At 38.8% G+C, this 10369-nt stretch overlaps 1 protein-coding gene across 1 annotated transcript in view; it reads right to left on the bottom strand.

Moving 5' to 3' along the window:
- ATP1B3 (ATPase, Na+/K+ transporting, beta 3 polypeptide) overlaps positions 1-10369 on the bottom strand; it is a 47802-nt gene that overhangs the window by 28899 nt on the left and 8534 nt on the right. The window lies entirely within an intron of this gene.

The raw sequence follows: 10369 nt of genomic DNA, 5'->3' as shown, positions 1-10369 counted from the left end.
GGGGGGGTCTTTAAAAAAAATTTTTTTTTGTTGTAATTTTACTAGAGATGGGGTTTCACCATATTGGCCAGGCTGTTCTTGAACTCCTGACTTCAAGTGATCCTCCTGCCTCGGCCTCCCAAACTGCTGGGATTACAGGCATGAACCATCATGCCCAGCCGAGAAGGGGATCTTGCTCTGTTGTCCAGTCTGCTCTCAAACTCCTGGGCTTAAGTGATCCTCCCGCCCTGGCCTCCCAAAGTGCTGGGGTTACAGGTGTGAGCCAATGCGCCCAGTCCAAGACACATTTTTTGAAACAGGTAAAAGATCTGAACAGAAACTTCCCCAAGATACAAAGATTGCAAAAATAAGCCCATAAAAAGGGTGTTCCAAATCATTAGTCACCAGGAAAGGGCAAATCAAAGCTATAATGAGCTACCACTACATACCCACCAGAATGCTAGAAATTTTAAAGACTGACCATACCATGTAATGACCCAGAAGTGGAGCAACTGAAACTCTCACGTCCTGCTGGTGGGAATGTTTTTTTGTTTGTTTGTTTGTTTTTAAAGAAAAGAAAAGTTTCACAATCTTTTGAAAAGTTAGCAACACGCACACCTACCAAAAGATCCAGCCAATCTACTCCTAGATATCTACCCAAGAAAAATAAAAGCACATGTTCACACAGCAGGGAAATGCGAATGTTCAGACACTTTATTTGTAATCACTGAAAACTGCAAACAACCCAAATATCCACCAATAGATGAATTAATAAATTTGGCTATATCCATACAATGCAATACTATTCAGCAATAAGAACTACGGATACACATGGAAACATAGATGGATCTCAAAATAATTATGCTAAAGAAAAAAGAGGCGGGGCACAGTGGCTCATGCCTGTAATCCCAGTACTTTGAGAGGCTGAGGCAGGCGGATCACCTGAGATCAGGAGTTCAAGACCAGCCTGGCCAACATGGTGAAACCCGGTCTTTACTAAAAATACAAAAAGTTAGCCAGGTGTGGTAGCAGGCACCTGTAATCCTAGCTACTTGGGAGGCTAAGGCAGGAGAATTGCTTGAACGCAGGAGGCGGAGGTTGCAGCAAGCTGAGATCGTGCCACTGCACTCCAGCCTGGGCGACGCTGTGAGACTCCATCTTAAAAAAAAAAAAAAAGAAAGAAAACAAAAAGAAAGAAAAAAGAGACAATAACATGCACATGACCTGTCATCTTCTATGACAGTCAGACCCTCCCCCCCAAAAAAACATACTGCATGATTCCACATACATACACCATGAAACATTTCAGTCAGTGACAGACTGCATACACAACAATAGTCCCATTAAGCTCATAATAAAGCTGAAAAATTCCTATGTGTTGTGATGTCGCAACACAATGCATTACTCACGTGTTTGTAGCAATGCTGGTATAAACAAACCTACCAGTCACATAAAAGTGTAGTACGTAACAACAATGTACAATGCATAATACTTAATAATGATGATAATAAACTGCTGTGTGTTTATGTATTTACTATGGTATACTTTTTATTGTTATTTTACAGTGTGCTCCTTCTACTTACAAAGTTAACTGTAAAAAGCCTCAGGCAATCTTTCAGGAGGTATCTAGAAGAAAGCACTGTCATGGCAGAGGACAGCTCCATATGTGTTGCCGCCCCTGAAGACCTTCCAGTGGGGCAAGATATGAAGGTGGAAGATGGTGATACTGATGATCCTGACTCTGTGTAGGTCTAGGCTAATGTGCATGTTTGTGTCTTAGTTTTTAACAAAACAGTTTAAAAAGTTAAAAAAAACTTTTAAATAAAAGGTTATAGAATAAGGATATAAAGAAAATCTTTTTGTGCAGCTGTACAGTATGCTTGTGCTTTAAAAGCTAAGTGTTATTAAAAGTATATAAAGTCACTGGGTATGGAGGCTCACACCTGCAATCCCATAGCTTTGCGAGGCTGAGGTGGGAAGATCGCTTAAAGCCAGGAGTTCGAGACCAGCCTGGGCAACATAGCAAGACCCCATCTCAATTAAAAAAAAAAAGTTGTAAAACATTACAGTAAGATAAGGTTATTACTGAAGTAAAAAAATTTTTAATAAATTTAGTGTAGCCTAAGTGTACAGTGTTTATAAAGTCTACAGTAGTGTACAGTAATGTTCTAGGCCTTCACATTCACTCACCACTCACTCACTGCAACTGCAGTCCTGCCAAGCTCCATTCAAGGTCAGTGCCCTATATAGGTATACCGTTTTTTATGTTTACAAGGCATTTTTACTGTACCTTTTCTATGCTATGTTTATAGACAAATACTTACCACGGTGTTACAACTGCCGACAGTATTCATCCAGTAAAATGTTGTACAAGTTTGCAGCTAGGAGCAACAGTCTATACCATATGGCCTATACGTGTAGTGCGCTATGCCATCTAGATTTGTGCAAGTCCACTTTATGATACAATGAAATCAATGAAAACAGCTAAGCACATTTCTCAGAAGGCATGACTGTATTTAACACAGAGTGTCAAAAAGCAGATTTACTTTTGCTTGGAGCCTGGAGAGTTAAGAACAGAGATGGGTTACAAAGGGCCAAGAGGAAATATTTGGGGTGATAAATGTTCATTATCTTGATTACAGTGATAGTTTAATGCATATAGCATATGCACACACATACACATGAGTGTATGCCAAAACTAACTATGTACACTTCAAATACGTGCAGTTTATTGTATGTTAATTATACCTCAATAAAGTTGTTAAAGACAAAAATTTAACCTCAGGAGAACTGGTCAAGTTGAAGAAAAATTCAGTGAGCTAAAGATCAAGTCAGGTATTCTATAACACTGGGCTAACAGAGAGGGAGTATATGAAAAATTGTTGAGACACTGGGGAGAGAACCAGAAATACAAACAAATCTAATAGGAACTCCACAGGAAAAGAGGGTGGGGCAAGAACTCTCAAAGAAATAACAAACTTGTGTCTAGATTGGAAATGTTAAAAAATACTGGAAAACATCCTATACCTCGACACTAAAAGGTAAAATTTTAGAACGTCAAGAATAAAGAGAGCTGGGTGTAGTGGCTCACGCCTGTAACCTCAGCACTTTGGGAGGCTGAGGCGGGCAGATAGCTTGAGATCAGGAGCTCGAGACCAGCTTGGCCAACACGGTGAAACCCCATCTCTACTAAAAACACAAAAATTAGTCGGGTGTGGTGGTGCATGCCTGTAATCCCAGCTACTTGGGAGGCTGAGGCAGGAGAATCGCTTTAACCCGAGAGGTGGAAGCTTGTGGAGGCTGCAATGAACCAACGGCACCACTGCACTCCAGCCTGGGTGAAAATATAATAATAATAATAATAATAATAAGGCAAAGAGGAAAACTACGTAAGGCAATGGTGAGCAGAGATCTGCTAAGATTTACTGGTAACATCTAAATAAGATGTTTTGATTGCTTTTCCTTATCAATTCTGAGGAATAATTTGCATATAGTAAGTTTCCTCTATTTCAGGTATACAATTCCACTGAGTTTTGACTGTTGTAAAATCTGTGCAGCTATCACTCCATTGAAGATATAGAACATTACCATCACATCCAAAATGCTCCTTTTCACCCTTCACCAGGCAGCCAATGATTTTGTCGCTGTATTTGTATTTTACATAAGGCTAAAGTTTTAAATTTGTTTATATTCGATAACTTTTTTTTGAGACAGCCTCATCATCACCTAGGCTGCAGTGCAGTGGCTCAATCTCCACTTGCTGGAACCTCTGCCTCCCAGTTCAAGCGATACTTGTGCCTCAGCCTCCCAAGTAGCTGGCATTACAGGTGTGCATCACTGCGCCTGGCCTACATTCAAGAACAATTTGTAATTAAAATGTCAATAATATGGCAGGAATGATTTAAAAGTCGTGAAACCATAAAGGACATTATCACAGTCAGTTAAAAAATCCACTTAATGCTGTTATAGAAGGCAACCTAAAATTAAAATACCAATGGTTGAAATAAACAAGAAAATAAAATAGGTCGTGGCTAACAAACGGAAATGCAGATATGGCATTATTACTGTATGCAAACTAGAATTCAAGTAAAAAAGCATTTGCAAGGGTGAAGATACTGTGTGTTTAATAAAAGTAAATAAAAACACATCAAGAAGATACAGCGTAACAGCCATGAACCTCTGTGATGCTAAGTGGCTTCAAATGATTAAAGCAAAAGCAGAGTTACAAAATTCACCACAATCATGACCAGAGATGTCAACATACCTCTCCAGAAACCCACAGACTGAGTAAAGAATAACAAAAAGGGCAATATGTATTTTTAAAACACTAACAGATACCTAGTATATGTAGAATTTTGTAGTCACCAAGAAATGTACTCTCTACGAACTTGGAACACTGCCCCCAAACTGACCATGACTTACATTACAAAAACAAACACAATTCAAAACTAAAAAACACTTAAAAAAAAAAAAGAGGCCACATTCTCTAACATCTCAAAATACATTAGAAATTAACAATACAAATTTAGAAAATTGTGTCTTAATCCTTGAATTAAAAAGACAATAAAAACAAATATCCAAAAATTCAAAACAATAATGTAATCACAGCAGAACTCAAAGTAAAACCCATAGCCTTAGATGCATTCATTAAAACATCATTAAAATACACGACTAACAAAAAAGCAGGATTTTTAGCTCAAGACTAAAATAAATCCAAAGAAAGTAGCAGACATTTAAGATAAAAACACAAGTTAATGGACACAAAATGTAATGAAAAACCACACCAAAACCATTCAATAAATTTAAATAATAAATCAATTTGATCAAAAGTGTTTTCAATCAGTAAATGTGAAAACAGATGAAATACAAAATATTTTCGGAAAATTAAAAGGTTCAAACCATAAATTTTTACAAAAAAGAGCTTTACCCCAGTAAGAGACACCAAGTCCAAATGACTTTAGTTGGTTCTCTCAAAATGGAAAGAATAGACTATTTTCCATACATAAACTATTCTTTTTGTACGCTCTGTAAGTTACCTTAATGGTTTTTATAAGGCTCACACTAGTTGGATACTAAAACTGAACAGATAGTATTGACACAAAATTTACACATGTATTTTACTTTACAATCATGAATATAGAGTCTAAATACTATATAGTGTGATGATACACAGAAATCAAGATACAGATAAACAAAACAATATCCTAAAGAGAATCCATATAAAATATAATTTTTCATTTAACAGAGTTGCCAACTCAAATCAGTGGGGAAATGATGGATTATATAATATATAAGGATAAGTGATTAAGAAAAGCCCACAGAAGACTGTTATATCTGTGATAATGTTCATTTAAAACCATTACAATTTAAAAAATAAACCAAAATAAGAGTTAAGAGACAACAGAGCAAAAAGAGTCCATAAAGAATATTTACAAGTATAATAAAGGCTTTATTATTCAAAGTGTATCAAAATTTCCTTTAACCAGTAAGAACATAACACAGGCTAGAGGGCCGTGACCCACCCCTGTGAGCCAAAATCATGCCACTGCAGTCCCGCCTGGGTGATACAGCAAGACTCCATCTCAAACAAAACAAAACAAAACAAAACAAAAACCCACAAAAAACAAAAAAAATCCAAAAATTAGCCAGGCATGGTGGCATATACAGGTAGTCCCAGCTACTCAGGAGGCTGAGGCGGGAGGATCGCTTGAGCCCAGGAGGGAGAGTGAGCCGAGGTCATGCCACTGCACTCCAGCTAGGGTCACCAGGCCACACCCTGTCTTAAAACAAAAAAACAAACAAAAAAACTCACAAAAGAAAAAAATTAGATTACAGGCATTTTTTAAAAATTAAAATTGTGCAAATATAAAAATATTGAAGAAATTAGAAATTAAACCAACCAGATACCAGCATCCTATCAAAATGGAAAAAACTGTACAATATTTTTGTATGAGTGTACAATATTGTTATAATATCCAGTGCTTGAGGAGAAAAGGTACTTCTATCCACTGCTGGTGGCAGTACAAACTGGTACAGCTTTTTTGGAGAACAATATATACATATACGTATATGCACACACATATATGTATATATACGTGTGTGTGTGTGTGTGTATATATATATTTTTTTGAGACGGAGTCTCACTCTTGTTGCCCAAGCTGCAGTGCAGTGGTGCAGTCTTGGCTCACTGCAACCTCTGCCTCCCGGGTTCCAGCGATTCTCTTGCCTCAGCCTCCCAAGTAGCCGGGATTACAGGCACCCGCCACCATGCCCAGTTAATTTTTTATTTTTAGTAGAGATGGGGTTTCATCATGTTGGCCAGGCGGTCTTGAACTCCTGACCTCAGGTGATCCGCCTGCCTCGGCCTCCCAAAGTGCTAGGATCACAGGCATGAGCTATTGCGCCCACTCAGAACAGTATATTAATAAAAATAAATATATATTATAAACTGGCAATTCCATTTCTCAGTTTATTCTAGATAAAAAGTCACACTGCAGCAATTTTTAAGATAAAAATTGAAAACAATTTAAACATTCATCAGAAAGAAATATATATATTCTATAGCATAATCTCCACACTATGGAATATTACGTGATATGATTTGTCTCTGTGCCCCACCCAAATCTCATCTCAAATTGTAATCCCCACATGTTGGGGCCTGGTGGGAGGTGACTGAATCATGGGAAGCCGACTTCTACCTTGCGGTTCTCGTGATGAGTTCTCATGAGTTTGGTTGTTTGAAAGTGTGTGGCACTTCCCCCTTGGCTCTCTCCCTCTCTCCTGCCACCATGTAAGAATAAGAAGTGCCTTGCTTCCCCTTCACCTTCTGCCATGACTGTAAGTTTCCTGACGCCTCCCCAGCCATGTGGAACTGAGAGTGTATTTATTCGTCTCTTCTCATGCTGCTAATAAAGATGTATCAGAGACTGGATAACTTATAAAGGAAAGAGGTTTAATTGACTCACAGTTCCACATGACTGGAGAGGCCTTACAATCATGGGGGAAAGTGAATGAGAAGCAAAGTCACATCTTACATAGTGGCAGGCAAGAGAGCATGTGCAGGGGAACTCCCATTTATAAAACCCACCAGATCTCATGAGACTTACTATCTCAAGAACAGCACAGGAAAGACCTGCCCCCATGATTCAATTACCGCCCACTGAGTTCCTCCCATGGCATGTGTGGATTATGGGAGCTACAATTCAAGATGAGATTTGGGTGGGGACAGTCAAGCCATATCATGTGAGTCAATTAAACCTCTTTTCCTTATAAATTACCCAGTCTCAGGTAGTTCTTTGTACAAATGTGAAAATGGACTAATACATTATGCTATGAAAAGGAATGACACAAACCTATACATACAGCCAAAACATATTAAGTGAAAAAAAAATCAAGTTCCAGAACATATGAGTGTCCTATTACTCATGTAAAGGTAGACAAGAACCTACTTATTTCTACATACTCCACATATATACAGAAACATGTTTATATACATATATAAAAATGGTGCTGAAAAAAGGACTGACAGGAAACCTGATAGTCATCTGTAGGAAACACTCTGAGACTGGTAAAGGAGGTAGAGAGAAACACACGAAGTGTATTCATATTCTCCAACGCTCAATTAGGAATATTTACCCATGCACAGAAAAGTTGAGTGAAACCTAAAAGTGAACACCCATAAACCATCAAGATTCTACATTTAACATTTTGCTGTATCTATCTCATTTCTTTTTTTATTATACTTTAAGTTCTAGGGTACATGTGCACAATGTGCAGGTTTGTTACATATGTATACATGTGCCATGTTGGTGTGCTGCACCCATTAACTCGTCATTTACATTAGGTATGTCTCCTAATGCTACCCCTCCCCACTACCCCCTCCCCACAATAGGACCTGGTGTGTGATGCTCCCCTTCCTGTGTCCAAGTGATCTCATTGTTCAATTCCCACCTATTTATCTCATTTTTAAGATTCATTTCAAGTTGCAAACATCAGAGAACACTTCAGCATGCGTACTAAAATTGAGAAAAAATGCATATTCAGTGAAATACACAAATCTCCAATATACCACTTAATGAGTTTTGACAAATGCATTCACTTATGATCCAAAGCCCTATTCAAGATACAGAACACTTATCATCACCCTGAAAGTTCCCTCCCGTCCCTTCCTAGTCATTCTCCCTGTCCACTGCCCTAAAGGCAACCACTGTTCTGGGTTTTTTTCCCAGCATAGGTAAGAATTGCTTATTTTAGAATTTCACATAAATAAAACCATATAGTATGTCCTCTCTTTGGTAAGGCTTTCGTTCCCAGTCAACCTGTGAGATTCATCACATTTTGTACATCAGTAGTTCACTCCTTTTTACCATTGAGTAGTATACCACTGTGTAGACATGCAAGTTTATCTATTGCCTAGCTGATAAAAACCTGAATTGTTCCAAGTCTGGAACTATTATGAATAGAGCTACTATGAATATTTTTGTACAAGAGTATTTTGTGAATGTATGTTTTCATTTCTCTTGGATAAAACACACCTAAGAGCAGAACTCCTGGCTCAGGGGGTGGGCATATATTTACCTTTTTAAGACACTGCCAGACCTTTATGGACATGCCACATATTACCTTTCAAAAACGATTTATACACTTAACAGGGGCTACCCAGGGAAGAAGCTGAGGATGATGGTGGACTTACTGATATTCACATCTGTACTGTAAAAACAAAGGTGTTACTTTTGTTATATGAAAAGAACAAAGCCAAGAGTCCACATCCCATTTAAGACCAGTTCAGATTTTTTCAGTCAGACTAAAATGACCACTCACCAACTCTAACTTCTAAAGCAAACCACGGCTGCTGCTATTTTTGTAAACAAAATGCTAGCCATGCCCGTTAGTTCTATGGTCAATTTCAAGTGACAGTAGTGGAGTTGGGTAGTTGCAACAAACACCGTGTGGTCAGCAAAGCCTACAATAACACGGTCCTTTGAAGCCTGCTGCCTCCCATTCTAAAGCATTTATATAAGTAGGCTTTGTTTGTAATTTCAAAGTTACATTTGAAACTATCTCATACAACTGTTTTTTCTTTTTTGGGGGGATATGGTCTCAGTCATCCAGGCTGGAGTACAGTGGCACAATCATGGCTCACTGCAGTCTCAACCTCTCAGGCTCAAGTAATTGTCCAGCCTCAACCTCCCGGTTTAAAAAATTAGCTGGCTGTGGTAGCGCACATCTGGAACCAAAGATGTGCGCTACCACAGTCAGCTAATTTTTTAAATTATTTTTTGTAGAGATGGGGCCTCCCTATGTCATCCAAGCTGGTATTGAATTCCAGGACTGAAGTGGTCCTCCCATCTTGGCCTCCCAAAGTGCTGGGCTAAAAGGCATGAGTCACCATGCCTGTCTGAACTTTTTTCTTTTATAAAGGAAACAAGGCTAAGAGATCTTGAGTTATCTAAGCTTTAACAGAGATGTGGTACTAGAATTTAGGTCCATGAGTCCTATCTGGTCATATTCTCAGTATACTGGTGTACTTCTAAGATGCATCAAGTAAAAATATATAAGCCTACCAGTTCACTTTGTATTATGATGCCCTCTCTGGAAACTTCAAAAATTAATTAGAAATGTAGCAGAGCAGAGCCACTGTAAGCTGGGTGATAGAACTATGCCTTTATGTACAGATACAACATTTTCGACATTATAGGAAATAAGTGGTATTATTTCCACCTGAGCATATCAAGGAAGGCTTACGGCAGAGCCAGCACTGAAGCTAGGTCTGTGAAATAAGGAAGAATTCATGTGCACAGAATGAAGAGATGTGGGAAGGAACAGACAGGGGTGCCAGACTAAGGGTCTGAGATACATCTATGTGGCTACAACATAGGGTGCATAATGGGGTATAGGCGAGGTGGGAAATGATTGGAAACAGCTCCACGCCCACATACAATAAACCTGGAATGCCAGGCTGTCCGGAACTTACCTAAACTTTCTGGAAGCAGCAGAGACCCAAACACAGTTTTGGGGTACAGAGGGTAATATGATCAAAGCTACAGCTTTAGAAATAACCTGACAGCAGTGGGCTACATTGCTTAAGTCACAATGTTCTCACTGATTCTTTGGATCTTACTGGAGATGCACCAACAGTTAAGACCCACTTTCCCCAGGGTCACCAACACTACAGGGGTGGAGGGTGTGTGTGTGTATGTGTTTAAAGCAGCAGATAAAAGCTGGAAAGCCAATCATCTATTAGAAGCTGGAACAACTGTGAAAAAATTACAAAGATCTCCATCTGGTGCTTCAAGTTTTTTAATTAGAGAGTTTATAAGAAAAGGCACGCCCTGGCCGGGCATGGTAGCTCATGCCTGTAATCCCAGTGCTTTGGGAGGCTGAGGCAGGC

Source organism: Mandrillus leucophaeus, unplaced genomic scaffold (genome assembly GCF_000951045.1).
Source record: "Mandrillus leucophaeus isolate KB7577 unplaced genomic scaffold, Mleu.le_1.0 Scaffold693, whole genome shotgun sequence".
Taxonomy (NCBI): domain Eukaryota; kingdom Metazoa; phylum Chordata; class Mammalia; order Primates; family Cercopithecidae; genus Mandrillus; species Mandrillus leucophaeus.
The sequence above is the reverse complement of the archived record's forward strand: the minus strand, read 5'-3'. Positions and strand labels throughout refer to the sequence as shown.